A 9,475-nucleotide genomic window follows, 5' to 3' on the forward strand; every position below is an offset into this window, starting at 1 on the left:
AGAATTTAATTTAATCGAATGAGTAAAGATGAAATAAAATAAAATCACAATAAAAAAAACAAGGGATCTACAAAATTTTACAAATATAATCACATTAATCAATAAATTCTTTTAAAACTATCAAAAGAGTATAAAGTAACTACTAAATAATAAAAATATGATCATATAAGAAAAGATGTCATTATAATTTTAAAAATACATTTCTTGAATCAAAATATTAAAAAATATTAAAAAATATTAAAAAAAAGAGACCAAAATATAAAAAGATCTCTTGTTAGAAAAATCAAAATAGTGTACCATCTTTCCAGTAAAAAATATATATTGTACCAACTAATATAGGTGAGTACAAACCGATTTTTTTATTTAATTTACATTGTTTTAAATCATTAGCTAAAAGGTTAAAAAAAAAACTTTAGAACATTAGAAAATCAATTACACCCCCATTGAAAAATCAGTTTAGCACTCCTGTTATCCAAAATCTTTGTTGACTAGGATCCAATTGATAATGCTATTTAAAATTATTATTTTTGTTTAAAAAGTTCTTTTTGATCGTAAAATTAATATTGAATATGCAAAAATTAAAAAATACGGTAGGGAAACTGGTTTCGATCCAACTACAAAAGTTGATATTTCTAAATTTTTCATTTTTAACTTTACATTTGAAATCAAATTTATATTTTTACATTTATTAATGTATGAGGTCCACTCATTTGTCATGGAACTTTGAAATTCAATTTTCTTTATTAATTATGTATTTATATTTTTTTAATAAAATAATACTATTATCCTTAAAAATAATTTATTAGTTAAGAACTTATTTTAATCACTTCAAAATAAATAAAATTTATGATTTCTATATTAAAATATTAATGGTGGGTTATTTTAAAATATATTTTTGTTATAATTGTATATTTTTATTTGTATGTTTATGTTTTATTATAGTTTAAATTGATATATTTCATATATAATAATATTTCTTAAAATTTTATTTATAATATATATCTTTTATGATTTATTTTTGAATGGTTAAAAAGATAAATATATCATTTAACTTATTTTATTTTAACTTTTAAAGGAGTTATAATAGTTAAATCGAAATGATTAAAATATTATTTTAAAATTGAAATTGTAAAAAATATTGATAATATATTTTTTAATAAAATATTTTGTATATAAAAATATTATTAATAAACTATCTTAATTTTTTTATATTGTTATTATAGTTGAAGTTAATATATTTTACATATCATAGTATTAACAAATGTAAATATAATTGAAATGCTATATTTTCAATTTATAATATAATATCTAAAATAAATATTTTATCTTTTCAAATTTATATTTTAACATTAATCTCAAATAAATAAATTTTAAATTACACTTTTAAAAATTATTTTTTATAATAATTTAAACATTCATTTTTTAGAAGCAGTTTCAAGCTGAACCCAACTCCTAGCTCGATGTAAAGATTTTATTAGGTGGTAAACTGGAGGATGAATTTTCACGTGGCAGTCCACCCGGATTTGATCCTATTTTGTTTTACACGATACATTAATAAATAATAAAAAGTTAAAATTAAATTTAAAACAATATAAAATTTTCAAAATATTTTAAAAATAAGAATATGTTTTTCCAAATTTTAGAATACTAGACAGTTGTAAAATTATTGAAGAGAGAGAGAGAGGGAGAGAGGGAGAGAGAAATAAAGATAAAAAATAAATAAATGGAAAGCGACAACGCAAATCCAAGCAACATTAATGTTAGGAAATCCCATCTAAAGATTATAAGAACAGATTTCCAGTGAAGACAAGAAAGGTAACAGTGACCCATAAATGCACCGTCATTCGATGCACACCTCCAATTTTGAAGCTTTCGTCCACATCACACATGTTCAATGATCCACGTATCAGAGATTGTCTGCTCTTTTGTCCGTTTATGGACCCTAACCCTCCACCACCATGCCAAACCCAGGCCTGCCGCCAACCCTTTTTAAAGTCAAACATCAATTTTGTGTTTTTTTATTATTTTTCTTTTTGTTTGAGAAGTCGAAATATTTTATTTTTCATAAAAATCAATTTATTTATTAACAATAACAACTCATAAAAAAACATGGGTAGAGCAAGTTCTGCTTAGAACAATAACATAGGATACCCTTTGAAATAATTCCAAAGTGAAATAATTTTGCTCTGATTCACCACAAGATGACAAAGGACAAGAAAGAGTATATATGTAGTATTTTAGTGAGTGTGGTATAAAAGTTTGACCTTTGACTCACATTTTCGTAATATATTCTTAAAAACACATAATAATGTAATGTTATTCCATGCCAATATGTCTCATCTAAAGGTGGCATCGAAATCTTCTTATATTTTAAATTAAAAGGGTTCTCTTCATCTAGTCATGAGGTGCTTCATGGCGACTGCATTTCCCCAGCCCAAATCAAACCTAAATATGGAATGTGTTGATTACATATACATAATGAATTCAAATTTTAGTAATAATAAGTGGGCTGGAAGGGAGAAAAACACGTGGTATTAGTTTAAGGGTCCATGCATGTGACGTAGGTGAAGGAAATATCAAGGAGGTTTCTATCTTTCAAACATCATTTGAACAAGAACCCGCCCTTGTTTTGCTGTTGGGAATACAATTCAAGCATGCATTGTATGTTGAGCCATGGAAATAGAATGCAAGACGTGAAATGAAAAAAGCTGTTCTACAAAACATGCCTATAAACATAACAAGAAGATTTTATTCTCATATATTGTCCTGCATCATACATCAAAAGTAGTGTGGTTAAGGGTTAAGAGGTTTAGCTTTATGTTTTAGATCCGACTAGTGTGGATTCCTATTAGAGCCCAACACCAAAGCTAGTCAGCGTCCTTTAAATGGGTTGGATTATTTATCAACAACCCAAAAAAATTGGATAAGCTCTAGGGTAAACTACACATTTAGTATTTAAACTATCAATTTTGGTCTATTTTAGTATATAATTTTTTTATTTTTCAAAATTATACGTAATGTTTAGTTATTGTTTCATTTTAGTACTCCACCATTAAAAACTTAACGAGTTTAGTACCTAAACTATCAATTTTTGTCCGTTTTAATACCTATACTTTTATTTTTATTTTCTAAAACCTAACGTTAAGTTTTTAACAGGGTGCTAAAATGAAATAAAAACTAAACATTAGGTATGGTTTGAGAAAAAAACAAAAGTTTAAGTACTAAAATGTCTAAAACTGATAATTTAGATATTAAACTCGTAGTTTACCATAAGTTCTATTACTATATTTTAACTACAACAAGGGTGTGGCGGGAGATCCTTTGATTAAAGGGCTCAAGTGGATTGATGTATATGAAGGGTGGGGAAAAAACTATCTTAAAACATGCTTTCATTACAACAACTCAAATGCAAGGTGCTCACCAGTTCGAGATACCAAGCTAGAAACCCCAAATTCATAGTATTCGGGTAATTCCGGTGGAACAGAACATCGTATCAAAGCCCAATTCAAGCCTTGGAAGAATTGATGTTGCTTGATCTCGGCAGCACCTTTTTCCGTTCCCAGTCGATTCTCTAGCTGCTTAACCAACATCCTTCTAGTGAGATCCTTTGCCTAGAAACTAACATGCGGGATGTCCGGGAACTTAAGGCTCTGCACCACCACATTAGCTAATGTCTATTCGTTCCCTGCACCTTTAAAGGGTGTCCTACCGTAGAGAAGCTCGTAAAGAAAGATACCGAAGGTCCACCAATTGACAGCTGCTTTATGACCATCTCCTTTAATAATCTCAGGAGCCAAGTATTCATGTCCCGACAAAAGTTTGATCTTGCATCCGTAGGCTCAGTCATAAGCTGTGGCAGTGATCGGTTTGATTTTGCTTGTTTTAGCACCAGTAGGCAAGAACATAGAACCAAAGCATGAGACTTGACATGATGGTACGATGCAGAAGGGTTCGGTGCTGCTAGATGCTATGCATGGTCCGGATATCATTGCAGTATCAATATTCGGAGATTTCAGAAGAGTTGGACTAACTGTGCACCTAAGTGAAAGGTCAAAATCTGTGAGCATTATGTGTCCATCTTCTCGAACCAGAATGTTTTCGGGCTTCAAATCACGGTAGATAACTCCAAGCATGTGCAAATTCTCCAGAGCAAGAAGAACCTCAGCCACATAAAACCTTCACACAATGACACACACACACACACACACACACATATCTATATATAACCAGTTCATAAATATACAATAGACAATGATCACCAGGCGCTTTTCTCTTATTTCATTATCACAATGGAACCTTCTTCCTTTATTCCTTCTTCTTTTAGTTATTTTTTGTCCTCAATCATGAAGATGTTTCGAACAATTAGAAGGCAATCCTGATATAACTTGAGTTCTCATCATGTAAACATCTTACCTAGCTGCTGTCTCAGGAAAACATCTCCCACACTGCCTTGTCGAAGGACATGGAGATCTCCACCGGGACAGTACTCCATAACTAAACATGGTAAGTTATCCAATGTGAATTGGGCATATAAAGTAGGTAAAAATGGGTGATCAAGTATCCTTAATATTTCCCTCTCTGTTTAGGCCCTCGACATTTTCTTCCTTCTCGCCAAATAATCATTGTCCATGACCTTTATCTCAAACAAACAGTTTGTACTGATAAGCTCAGCAAGATACACTGTCCCGATATCTCCACAACCAAGCTTCTTTAGAAGATTGAAATGTCTCAACCCCAAGACCCTTTCCTGCACCGAACGTGACGAATGGCTTCCTGTAGAAAATAGAAACACATGGAAAAATTCATCTATTTCTCATATATGCAAGAATAAGATTACAACAAGTATTTATACGAATCTTCTAACTGTACAACTAACTATAAAACTGACTTAAACTAATTACAATCATACTCTCAACACTCCCCCTCAAGTTAGTGGTTGAAATATATTTTTAACCTCTAACTTGCATAACAAGTATTCATGTTGCTGAACACCTAGAGCTTTGGTTAAAATGTCTGCAATTTGTTTTTCATAAGAAATGTGCTTAGTCTGTATCAAACCCTTTTGAATAACCTCTCTAACGAAATGACAGTCTATTTCAATATATTTGATCCTTTCATGAAAAACAAGATTTGAAGCAATTTGTATAGATGCTCTGCTGTCACAATACAGAGTGATTGGTCTGCCATTGTTCATTCTGATCTCTTACAGGAAACCAATCAGCCATACAATTTCAAAAGTAACAGAGGTCATACTCATGTATTCTGCCCCAGGAGAAATGAGCAATGATGTTTTGTTTTTTAGATTTCTAGGATATCAATGAATCACCTAACTTAACACAACATCTTGTTACAGATTTCCTAGAAACTGGACAACAGGTCCAGTCAGAATCACAATAAGCTGAATTACTCTCTCCTTTTGCAGCCTTGTACAACAATCCCTGTCCTAGACACTTCTTCACATACCTCAGAATTCTCAATGCTGTCTCCATATGCGATATCTTTGGCTGGTGCATGAACTGACTTAAATTCTGCACAACAAAAGTGATATCTGACCTTGTGTGGGTCAAGTAAATGAGTCTTCTCACTAATCTCTGATAAACAGTATTGTCATCTAAAACCAAGTCTTCAGTCCCACCATTAAGACCATTATCAAAATCCACAGTGGTGAACCTTGCATTCTGCTCCAAAGGTGTGGGAGCAGGTTTTGCTCCCCCTAGACCTGATTCTTTTATTAACTCCATAGCATATTTCATTTGGTTTAATATGATACATTCTTTAGATCTCGTGATCTCAAAATCAAGGAAAAATTTTAAATCTCCTAAATCTTTCATCCTGAAATTCTGATTCAATAATGATTTCAATTTTGAAATTAAGATGCTTCTATTACTAGTAATTAACAGATCATCAACATTTATCAACATAATGATTTCCTCTTTTCCTTTTCTCTTAGTAAAAACAGAATAATCTGATTTACACTGATTATAACCAGCCTTCAACAATGCATTAATAAGCTTCATGTTCCATTGCCTTGAGGCTTGTTTCAACTCATATATTGATTTATGCAGCCTACACACCACAGATTCCTTCTGGCTGCAAAAACCGAGAGAAAGCTCCATATATATTTCTTCAACTAAACCCCCTTGAAGAAATGCATTCTGCACATCAAATTCTCGATTAATCTGTGATACTTCAATGCATATTGCATAAGAATTGAAGTTGTTGAAGACTTGACAACGGTGCTTCAACGAATATACGCCTTACGTAAAGATAGAAGTTATTGAAGAATTTTTATGGATTAAGAATTATTGTAATTGGTAATTAAAGATAGATGTATATTTTGACCTAAATTATAATTGGTAATTAAGTTAGATTTTATTGTAATTGTTTTTGGTAAGAATTCTTATGGATTAAGAATTATTGGTGGTTAAATATTTGGCTTTATAAATAGAGATAATGTCAAAACCTAATTAGTGAGAGATAATTATCTCGGAGAGATGTAATCTTTCTGGGATCTCTGTAATTTTTTGGGTTTATGTTATAAGGATTGAGATAGTTTTTGGGATACACCGAATTTTGGGATACATCGAGTTTTGGGATACATGTGATATCATATATTTGTACTCTTCGTATTCGCTACATCTATAGTGGATTATTATTAATCTCACCCGTGGAAGTAGACAAGACCGAACCACGTTAATTCTCGTCTTCTATGCATGTCTTAATTTATGTTGATATCACTTTGATTATTTTTTCGCTTTTAAATTCTAACATGATGTAACACAAAATTTTTAAGTGACTTTTTGATCAAGTTTTAACTGATTAAAATGATACTTCGGTTACCAAATCATCAGCATTATTGATCACAAAATGCATAGAAATATGGTTTACCAATGAAATCAGTAGAGACTCGGCCGTCAGAGAAACCGCCGGTAGGTTTCCCCGGAAAGATAATTCCGTAAGGGAATTTCCATGAATGTGCCAAAGCTACTTGCTGTTTCCCGTGTCAGCATACGAATCCCCAAACACAAATAATTTCTTTTATCCATTTCCCAAAGCGCATATTCGCGATCCAGAGGAAGCATACGCATTTTATAGAGAGCTAAAGCTTTCATTGCATGTTTGGTCGTCCATTCTGACCGAGCTTTAAGATTTTGGTCACTTTTAACTCATTAATTGTCTTAATCTAAAAAGAGAATGTTATTATTTTTAAAAAAATTCCGGATTCATGTTGGTTCATCTGCAATTTATAGTTTGAATATATACGTTAAAATAAATCAAATCCTATATAGAATATAAAAATGATTAAATATAAAAAATGATTATTTTTTAATTTTAAAATTTTTAATATTTAAATTTATTTTAAGAAAAATTGATTTAATAAAAATTCAAACTAATAAAGATTTAAGCAGGCATCAACAAAGAAATGAAAAGTCATGACCACTCCCATTACCTCTTTTCAAAACCAAACTCATCTGTACAATTAAAAGGACTAACTGCAAATTAATTGTAAACGTGAGACACGTTGCTATGTATGGTTTGGAATAAAAAGGCTTATGGGTTATGGTTGAAGGTCGCCCTCAATTACAAGTGATAATCGAAACGTGGGTTTAGGATATCAAGGGAGTTTGGGATTGGAAATGAGAGGTGATGATTATGTGTGTATGATATTGTATGAGCATGAGGTAGAAATCTAAGTAATTTGCTCTAGGGTATCACTACCCTTGATTATGATATCGATCGTATTCTTCCGATATCGATATTGAATGTCGGGTATTGATACTAACTATAAAATTAAAATTCAATGTGTCAAATTGATTTGATATCGTCTAAAAGTATAATATCATAAGATCAAATATCAATACCTTTAATAAGATATCGATTCTAATGTTAGTGAAAAGAATGTTTTACCCTTTTAAAACATGTGAAGATGATGGATTGTTGCTTAACATATGTAAAAGTAATTAATAAGATGCATTAACTCATTAAATTATTCAAGTGCCCTTGAGGGTACAAATTATTAAGAAAACCTCTTTGTAAGTGTAAAATTATGAAAATGTCATATGAGATTAATCGATTGAAAATGGTAACTTGCATGAATATAATGAGTGATTGACAGAGTTTCAATGTTTGGCCTTCTAGGCGTAAGGGTATTTATCTGTTGACATTAATGACGTAAGTGAGATTATTTATTGATCTTATTGACATAAGTGTGGTTGCTTGTGTGATTTTATTGTGAATGAATATATTCATATATTTTATATCTACTCATGCAACCTTAGTGACGATTGAAATATATGAATATCTATACGATAGTAGTGATGAATGAATATATACTAATCGACATTAGTGACAAGATGACTCCTAATAACAAGATTTATTTAAATATATATATATATATATAATGTTGGAGGAGTTTGAGAGATATTGTTGTATTATTGAGGATGTGATTGAGAATTTACTTGAAACTATTGATGAAAGTTAACGACCAAGCCCAATAAAAGACCAGGGAAAACATAAGACTAACATTATTAAGTAAATGTAATCGGTTGATCTTATGCGTGTCATATATTAGATTTATATTATATATATATATATATATATGTGTGTGTTGCTCATCATAATCCTAATATGTTTATGTTTATGAATTTTATAATATATTCATAATATACTATTGAAATTATGAAACTTAACATTTAAATATTTTCATTTGTAAATTAATAAACCATGTGTGGAGCAACAGTCCTTCAAGATTTTCAGTATATACCTTCATGGTATATTATCTAAGTACTTCATCATTTCACATATTTTTATACTTTTACTTTATATATATATATATATAGATATTTAAAAATACTGTAATATAAGAATAAATAAATTGTGGAATTAATATATGAGGAGTATGGGGGGACCGTGACGACGGTTCGAACCAATAAAAGACCATCATTATGAACCTTGGGACGACCTAACCAACATCATAAAGCCGAAAAAAGGAAAATAATAAACCATAATTCGTAATTATCCCTCTTTAAGTAGTCAATTATAACGTGATTTTTCATAATGAAAAAAAAATCAACCCTTCCACTCTGTAAAAACACAAAGTTCCAGTTTTCCATCATCATTCACTTTACGTCACAGGGTGAGAAAATTTTAATTTTATCCAATATTTTAAAATTTCTAAATTAATTTAATTTCAGTTTAAATTTATATTCTGATATGCTGTTGAGAATGGTAATCACGGGAATCAAATCGAATCTTATTTTATATTTAGTTTTTTTAAAATATTTTTATTTGATTTAAAAAAACCATTAAATCTTTGCTCCCCCAAATGGTCGGCCTCAATTGGTAGACATGCACGATTGTTTGTGCCAGTCAATAGATTCATGGCTCTGTATGTATCTACTGATCTTTTCTTCCATTTCGTCCCTCAAATTTGTCTTCCTTCACCGCTGCAATTAGAAGCCCAGATTTTAGTTTC

The sequence above is a fragment of the Hibiscus syriacus genome, unplaced genomic scaffold, assembly GCF_006381635.1.
Source record: "Hibiscus syriacus cultivar Baekdansim isolate YM2019G1 unplaced genomic scaffold, ASM638163v2 tig00111105_pilon, whole genome shotgun sequence".
NCBI classification, from domain to species: domain Eukaryota; kingdom Viridiplantae; phylum Streptophyta; class Magnoliopsida; order Malvales; family Malvaceae; genus Hibiscus; species Hibiscus syriacus.